An 8,699-nucleotide genomic window follows, 5' to 3' on the forward strand; every position below is an offset into this window, starting at 1 on the left:
CTGCTCGCCCGCCGGGGCGCGCAGCGCTGGAAGCTGAGGCTCGGGCTTCAGTCAGAGCGCAGGGAGAGGACTGGGGCTGGCGGCAAGAACTCAGCCTGTAGGGGGCTAATGTGCCACAGCTAGCCGGGAGGGAGTCCGGGAAAACTCTGGAGCTGCCGAAGAGGCAACAGACTTTTTCTTCCCTCTTGGTTTCCTGGTGCGCGAGGAGAGGGGATTAAGAGCGCTGCTTAAAGGGGCTCCACAGACGGGCACGAGTCGCGACTCAAAGCGCGGAGCCCAGTGACGGGCGTGGGACGCTGGGGCTGCTGCTGCCGCCGCCAAGAAGCCTGTGTGTGAGCACAGGTCACTGTCCACACCGCCCTTCCGGGAGCCTGTGCAGCCCGCCACTGCCAGGGTCCCGGGATCCAGGGGCGGCTTCCCTGGGAGATCGCACGGCGCGCCTCAGGCTGGTGCAACGTCACGCCGACCTCTGCCGCTGCAGGCTCGCCCCGCACTCCGTGCCCCTCCCTCCCGCCCGACCTGAGTGAGCAAGAGTCCCCGAAGAGGCTGCTCCTTTAACCCTGTCCTGTCTGAGCAAAGAACAGACGCCCTCCGGCGACCTACACACAGAGGCGGGGCCAAATCCAAAGCTGAGACCCAGGAGCTGTGAGAACAAAGAAGAGAAAGGGAAACCTCTCCCAGCAGCCTCAGAAGCAGCGGATTAAAGCTCCACAATCAACTTGATGTACCCTGCATCTGTGGAATACATGAATAGACAACACATCATCCCAAATTGAGGAGCCAGGAGTCAGTGCTGTGCCTCTGAGGTGGGAGAGCCAACTTCAGGACACTGGTCCACAAGAGACCTCCCAGCTCCACATAATATCAAACGGCAAAAATCTTCCAGAGATCTCCATCTCAACACCAGCACCCAGCTTCACTCAACGACCAGCAAGCTACAGTGCTGGACACCCTAAGCCAAACAACTATCAAGACAGGAACACAACGCCACCCATTAGCAGAGAGGTGGCCTAAAATCATAAAAAGTCCGCAGACACCCCAAAACACACCAACAGACGTGGACCTGCCCACCAGAAAGACAAGATCCAGCCTCATCCACCAGAACACAGGCACTAGTCCCCTCCACCAGGAAGCCTACACAACCCACTAAACCAACCTTAGCCACTGGGGACAGACACCAAAAACAACGGGAACTACGAACCTGCAGCCTGCAAAAAGGAGACCCCAAACACAGTAACATAAGCAAAATGAGAAGACAGAAAAACACACAGCAGGAGAAGGAGCAAGATAAAAACCCACCAGATCTAACAAATGAAGAGGTAATAGGCAGTCTACCTGAAAAAGAATTCAGAATAATGATGGTAAAGATGATCCAAGATTCTATTTCCCAGATCCAAAATCTTGGAAATAGAATAGACAAAATGCAAGAAATAGTTAACAAGGACCTAGAAGAACTAAAGATGAATCAAGCATCGATTAAAAACACAATACATGAAATAAAAAATACTCTAGATGGGATCAATAGCAGAATAACTGAGGCAGAAGAACGGATAAGTGAGGTGGAAGATAAAATAGTGGAAATAACTGCTGCAGAGCAAAATAAAGAAAAAAGAATGAAAAGAACAGAGGACAGTCTCAGAGACCTCTGGGACAACATTAAACGCACCAACATTCGAATTATAGGGGTTCCAGAAGAAGAAGAGAAAAAGAAAGGGACTGAGAAAATATTTGAAGAGATTATAGTTGAAAACTTCCCTAATATGGGAAAGGAAATAGTTAATCAAGTCCAGGAGGCACAGAGAGTCCCATACAGAATAAATCCAAGGAGAAATACGCCAAGACACATATTAATCAAACTGTCAAAAATTAAACACAAAGAAATCATATTAAAAGCAGCAAGGCAAAAACAACAAATAACACACAAGGGAATCCCCATCAGGATAACAGCTGATCTCTCAGCAGAAACTCTACAAGCCAGAAGGGAGTGGCAGGACATAATTAAAGTGATGAAGGAGAAAAACCTGCAACCAAGATTACTCTACCCAGCAAGGATCTCATTCAGATTTGATGGAGAAATTAAAACGTTTACAGACAAGCAAAAGCTGAGAGAGTTCAGCACCACCAAACCAGCTTTACAACAAATGCTAAAGGAACTTCTCTAGGCAAGAAACACAACAGAAGTAAAAGACCTACAATAATGAACCCAAAACAATTAAGAAAATGGGAATAGGAACATACATATCGATAATTACCTTAAATGTAAATGGACTAAATGCTCCCACCAAAAGACACAGAGTGGCTGAATGGATACAAAAACAAGACCCATATATATGCTGTCTACAAGAGACCCACTTCAGACCTAGAGACACATACAGACTGAAAGTAAGGGGATGGAAAAAGATATTCCATGCAAATGGAAACCAAAAGAAAGCTGGAGTAGCAATTCTCATATCAGACAAAATAGACTTTAAAATAAAGACTACTAGAAGAGACAAAGAAGGACACTACATAATGATCAAGGGATCGATCCAAGAAGAAGATATAACAATTGTAAATATTTATGCACCCAACATAGGAGCACCTCAATACATAAGGCAAATACTAACAGCCATAAAAGGAGAAATCGACAGTAACACACTCATAGTAGGGGACTTTAACACCCCACTTTCACCAATGGACAGATCATCCAAAATGAAAATAAATAAGGAAACACAAGCTTTAAATGATACATTAAACAAGATGGACTTAATTGATATTTATAGGACATTCCATCCAAAAACAACAGAATACACATTTTTCTCAAGTGCTCATGGAACATTCTCCAGGATAGATCATATCTTGGGTCACAAATCAAGCCTTGGTAAATTTAGGAAAATTGAAATTGTATCAGGTATCTTTTCCGACCACAATGCTATGAGACTAGATATCAATTACAGGAAAAGAGCTGTAAAAAATACAAACACATGGAGGCTAAACAATACACTACTTAATAACGAAGTGATCACTGAAGAAATCAAAGAGGAAATTAAAAAATACCTAGAAACAAATGACAATGGAGACACGACGACCCAAAACCTATGGGATGCAGCAAAAGCAGTTCTAAGAGGGAAGTTTATAGCAATACAATCCCACCTTAAGAAACAGGAAACATCTCGAATAAACAACCTAACCTTGCACCTAAAGCAATTAGAGAAAGAAGAACAAAAACATCCCAAAGTTAGCAGAAGGAAAGAAATCATAAAAATCAGATCAGAAATAAATGAAAAAGAAATGAAGGAAACGATAGCAAAGATCAATCAAACTAAAACCTGGTTCTTTGAGAAGATAAACAAAATTGATAAACCATTAGCCAGACTCATCAAGAAAAAAAGAGAGAAGACTCAAATCAATAGAATTAGAAATGAAAAAGGAGAAGTAACAACTGACACTGCAGAAATACAAAAGATCATGAGAGATTACTAGAAGCAACTCTATGCCAATAAAATGGACAACCTGGAAGAAATGGACAAATTCTTAGAAATGCACAAGCTGCCGAGACTGAATCAGGAAGAAATAGAAAATATGAACAGACCAATCACAAGCACTGAAATTGAAACTGTGATAAAAAATCTTCCAACAAACAAAAGCCCGGGACCAGATGGCTTCACAGGCGAATTCTATCAAGCATTTAGAGAAGAGCTAACACCTATCCTTCTGAAACTCTTCCAAAATATAGCAGAGGGAGGAACACTCCCAAACTCATTCTACGAGGCCACCATCACCTTGATACCAAAACCAGAGAAGGATGTCACAAAGAAAGAAAACTACAGGCCAATATTACTGATGAACATAGATGCAAAAATCCTCAACAAAATACTAGCAAACAGAATCCAACAGCACATTAAAAGGATCATACACCATGATCAAGTGGGGTTTATTCCAGGAATGCAAGGATTCTTCAATATATGCAAATCAATCAACGTGATACACCATATTAACAAATTGAAGGAGAAAAACCATATGATCATCTCAATAGATGCAGAGAAAGCTTTCGACAAAATTCAACACGCATTTATGATAAAAACCCTGCAGAAAGTAGGCATAGAGGGAACTTTCCTCAACATAATAAAGGCCATATATGACAAACCCACAGCCAACATCGTCCTCAATGGTGAAAAACTGAAACCATTTCCACTAAGATCAGGAACAAGACAAGGTTGCCCACTCTCACCACTCTTATTCAACCTAGTTTTGGAAGTTTTAGCCACAGCAATCAGAGAAGAAAAGGAAATAAAAGGAATCCAAATTGGAAAAGAAGAAGTAAAGCTGTCACTGTTTGCAGATGACATGATACTATACATAGAGAATCCTAAAGATGCTACCAGAAAACTACTAGAGCTAATCAATGAATTTGGTAAAGTTGCAGGATACAAAATTAATGCACAGAAATCTCTGGCATTCCTATATACTACTGATGAAAAATCTGAAAGTGAAATCAAGGAAACACTCCCATTTACCATTGCAACAAAAAGAATAAAATATCTAGGAATAAACCTACCTAAGGAGACAAAAGACCTGTATGCAGAAAATTATAAGACACTGATGAAAGAAATTACAGATGATACAAATAGATGGAGAGATGTACCATGTTCTTGGATTGGAAGAATCAACATTGTGAAAATGACTCTACTACCCAAAGCAATCTACAGATTCAATGCAATCCCTATCAAACTACCACTGGCATTTTTCACAGAACTAGAACAAAAAATTTCACAATTTGTATGGAAACACAAAAGACCCCGAATAGCCAAAGCAATCTTGAGAACGAAAAATGGAGCTGGAGGAATCAGGCTCCCTGACTTCAGACTATACTACAAAGCTACAGTAATCAAGACAGTATGGTACTGGCACAAAAACAGAAAGATAGATCAATGGAACAGGATAGAAAGCCCAGAGATTAAACCCACGGACATATGGTCACCTTATCTTTGATAAAGGAGGCAGGAATGTACAGTGGAGAAAGGACAGCCTCTTCAGTAAGTGGTGCTGGGAAAACTGGATAGGGACATGTAAAAGTATGAGATTAGATCACTCCCTACCACCATACACAAAAATAAGCTCAAAATGGATTAAAGACCTAAATGTAAGGCCAGACACTATCAAACTCTTAGAGGAAAACATAGGCAGAACACTCTATGACATAAATCACAGCAAGATCCTTTTTGACCCACCTCCTAGAGAAATGGAAATAAAGACAAAAATAAACACATGGGACCTAATGAAACTTAAAAGCTTTTGCACAGCAAAGGAAACCATAAACAAGACCAAAAGACAACCCTCAGAATGGGAGAAAATATTTGCAAATGAAGCAACTGACAAAGGATTAATCTCCATGATTTATAAGCAGCTCATGCAGCTCAATAACAAAAAAACAAACAACCCAATCCAAAAATGGGCAGAAGACCTAAATAGACATTTCTCCACAGAAGATATACAGACTGCCAACAAACACATGAAAGGATGCTCAACATCTTTACTCATTAGAGAAATGCAAATCAAAACTACATCTCACACCAGTCAGAATGGCCATCATCAAAAAATCTAGAAACAATAAATGCTGGAGAGGGTGTGGAAAAAAGGGAACACTCTTGCACTGCTGGTGGGAATGTGAATTGGTACAGCCACTATGGAGAACGGTATGGAGGTTCCTTAAAAAACTACAAATAGAACTACCATACGACCCAGCAGTCGCACTACTGGGCATATACCCTGAGAAAACCATAATTCAAAAAGAGACATGTACCAAAATGTTCATAGCAGCCCTATTTACAATAGCCCGGAGATGGAAACAACCTAAGTGTCCATCATCCGATGAATGGATAAAGAAGATGTGGCACATATATACAATGGAATATTACTCAGCCATAAAAAGAAATGAAATTGAGCTATTTGTAATGAGGTGGATGGACCTAGAGTCTGTCATACAGAGTGAAGTAAGTCAGAAAGAGAAAGACAAATACTGTATGCTAACACATATATATGGAATTTAAGAAAAAAAAATGTCATGAAGAACATAGGGGTAAGACAGGAATAAAGACACAGACCTACTAGAGAATGGACTTGAGGATATGGGGAGGGGGAAGGGTAAGCTGTGACAAAGTGAAAGAGTGGCATGGACATATATACACTACCAAACGTAAGATAGATAGCTAGTGGGAAGCAGCCGCATAGCACAGGGAGATCAGCTCGGTGCTTTGTGACCGCCTGGAGGGGTGGGATAGGGAGGTTGGGAGGGAGATGCAAAAGGGAGGGGATATGGAAACATATGTATATGTATAACTGATTAAATTTGTTATAAAGAAAAAAAAATAAAATTAAAAAAAAAAAAGCTTGTTTAAGTGTGTATTCTTTTTTCTTTTTTTTTCTTTTTTTTTTTTTGCGGTATGCGGGCCTCACTGTTGTGGCCTCTCTTGTTGTGGAGCACAGGCTCCGGACGCGCAGGCTCAGCGGCCATGGCTCACGGGCCCAGCCACTCCACAGCATGTGGGATCTTCCCAGACCAGGGCACGAACCCGTGTCCCCTGCATTGGCAGGCTGACTCTGAACCACTGCACCACCAGAGAAGCCCTAAGTGTGTATTCTTGAATGAGAGCTCTGATTCTGGTCATGGAAAGTAGCTTATAGCAGACTAAATCTTTCTCAGACAACAGTCAACTCTGGACAGTGCACACACACACAGACACACACACACACACAATTATTTGAAGGCTTTGGAAAATGATCAAAAGCAGGCAGAAACTGAAGGGGGTTCTAGTCTTTAATGGAACCATTCACTGGGTGAGAACTAAGTTTACCAGGCTATTTCACTGAGGGCACTACTCAGACCACACAAAAGTCAGATAGAAGATGAACAGAAAAGACTAGTGTTTTCAGCTTGAGGTATCATAGCATGAAGTTAGAGGCTGCAAAAATATCTGAAAAATTACGTTAGGGAAATCCCAGAACAGAGGAACCCTGTAGAGGGTTTGAGGTTGAGAGAGGGAAGACCCTAAATTTGCATTTAAATGCTATTCAAATCACAATCCAACTCTCAAAATGCTTATGCACAAGAGAGATTCCAAGGAGCTCAGCAGAAAACTGTACCTGGAAGAACGTAAAAGCAGGAGAGTTTGGAGTTTGATTCTCACCAAGTTAAATGGATTCAGTGAACACCTCTGGCTTTCCATCAAAAGAAAGTTTGCCTTGGAAAAAAGGGCAATGTCACAGGACTAAAAGATTGGCCTCCAAGGTAAGGGGCAAATATTTCAATAAATATGCCTAGTAACATGTAAAACCAATGCTCTGCAAGTTCCAGGGGGATCAGCTAGTAACTTAACTTCCTGGTAGAACAAAAACGAGTACTCTTCAAAGAAGATTAGCAGAAGATAAAGGAATCCAGAATCCAAAGACCCTAAAATGTATTATTCATAATGGCCAGATTATAATAAAAAATTGCTAGGCATGTGAAGACACAGGAGATAGTTCCCAAGGTCAAAAGAGAAAGCAGTTAATAGAAACAGAATTCTACATGACCAAAATGTTGGAATTACCAGAAAAGTACATTTAAAGAGGTAAATATATATAATAATATATATGTATATATTCAAAGACAAATTAAAATATTATATTGAAAATAGCTAAACAAAATGGGGAACTTTAGGGAAATAAATGCTATTTTATAAATCAAATGGAAATTCTGAAACTAAAGAGCTACAACATATGAAATGGGAAAAACAGTCACTGGATGAGCTGAAGAGAAGATTGGAGACAGAAGAAGAAAGGGACAAAGAACCTGAACACAGATCGATAGAAATTATCCAATCTGAAAAGCAGAGGAAAAAAGATTTTTTAAAAACACAGAGCTTCAGTGACCTGTGAGACAATATCAAGTGATAAAAAAAAACATAAAGCACAGATTCATTTTCATGCTCTATTAGATCATTAAACAAGCAGAGGTCAATTTTCCATTTTAAAAGTATTCTATCATTCAGTGAAGATTATTATTGCTATTGGCATGATCATCAAAATTTTTACTCTTGAATAAAGGTATTTCTTACCATTAGATTGGTTATAGCATTCAAGAGGTCCAATAACTCTGCCAACAGTATGGCAAGCACCTCACCAGCATAATCAGTCCATTAATTTATGGATGCCTTGATTAAGCTTCAACAAAACAACACACTTCTGAACAAAGTGTCTCAACAGAGTTTCTTCTACCTGTCTCACCAGCTAACCAAACACAGGTCATTATTGCTTGGCTTGACTTCTCCCTCCAGCAGAATATTTATAAGAGCCTTTGTTAAATAGCTGTATGTTCCTCTTTTTTCCAGGGGATTGGAGAGAGTGTTGTAAAAGAAAACCATATCGTCTTTTTTTTTCAACTTCCTTTAGTTGAATCTCATATTTTTGAAATTAATGAAATGCTTCTTTTACTAGTTTGTCTAGATCTACTTTTTGTCTTGAAAGTCTGGCTGAAGATTTCTTTCAAGTATGATGGGTACAGCCATTAATAACTCCACGATGATCTCTCTGTTCTTTGGCTAGTTGCTCTTTTCCAATATGTCTTCAAGAAGGAGAAAGAAATTCCTCTCATACATGATCATGTCTGACAAATTGGTTGCTATGGCAAATGCCTCTTAGGTGCAATGATACCATTTAGTGTCTTTTGCAGGGTCTGCAAT

This window comes from Mesoplodon mirus (genome assembly GCF_964341445.2).
Source record: "Mesoplodon mirus genome assembly, chromosome: 4".
Lineage (NCBI taxonomy): Eukaryota > Metazoa > Chordata > Mammalia > Artiodactyla > Ziphiidae > Mesoplodon > Mesoplodon mirus.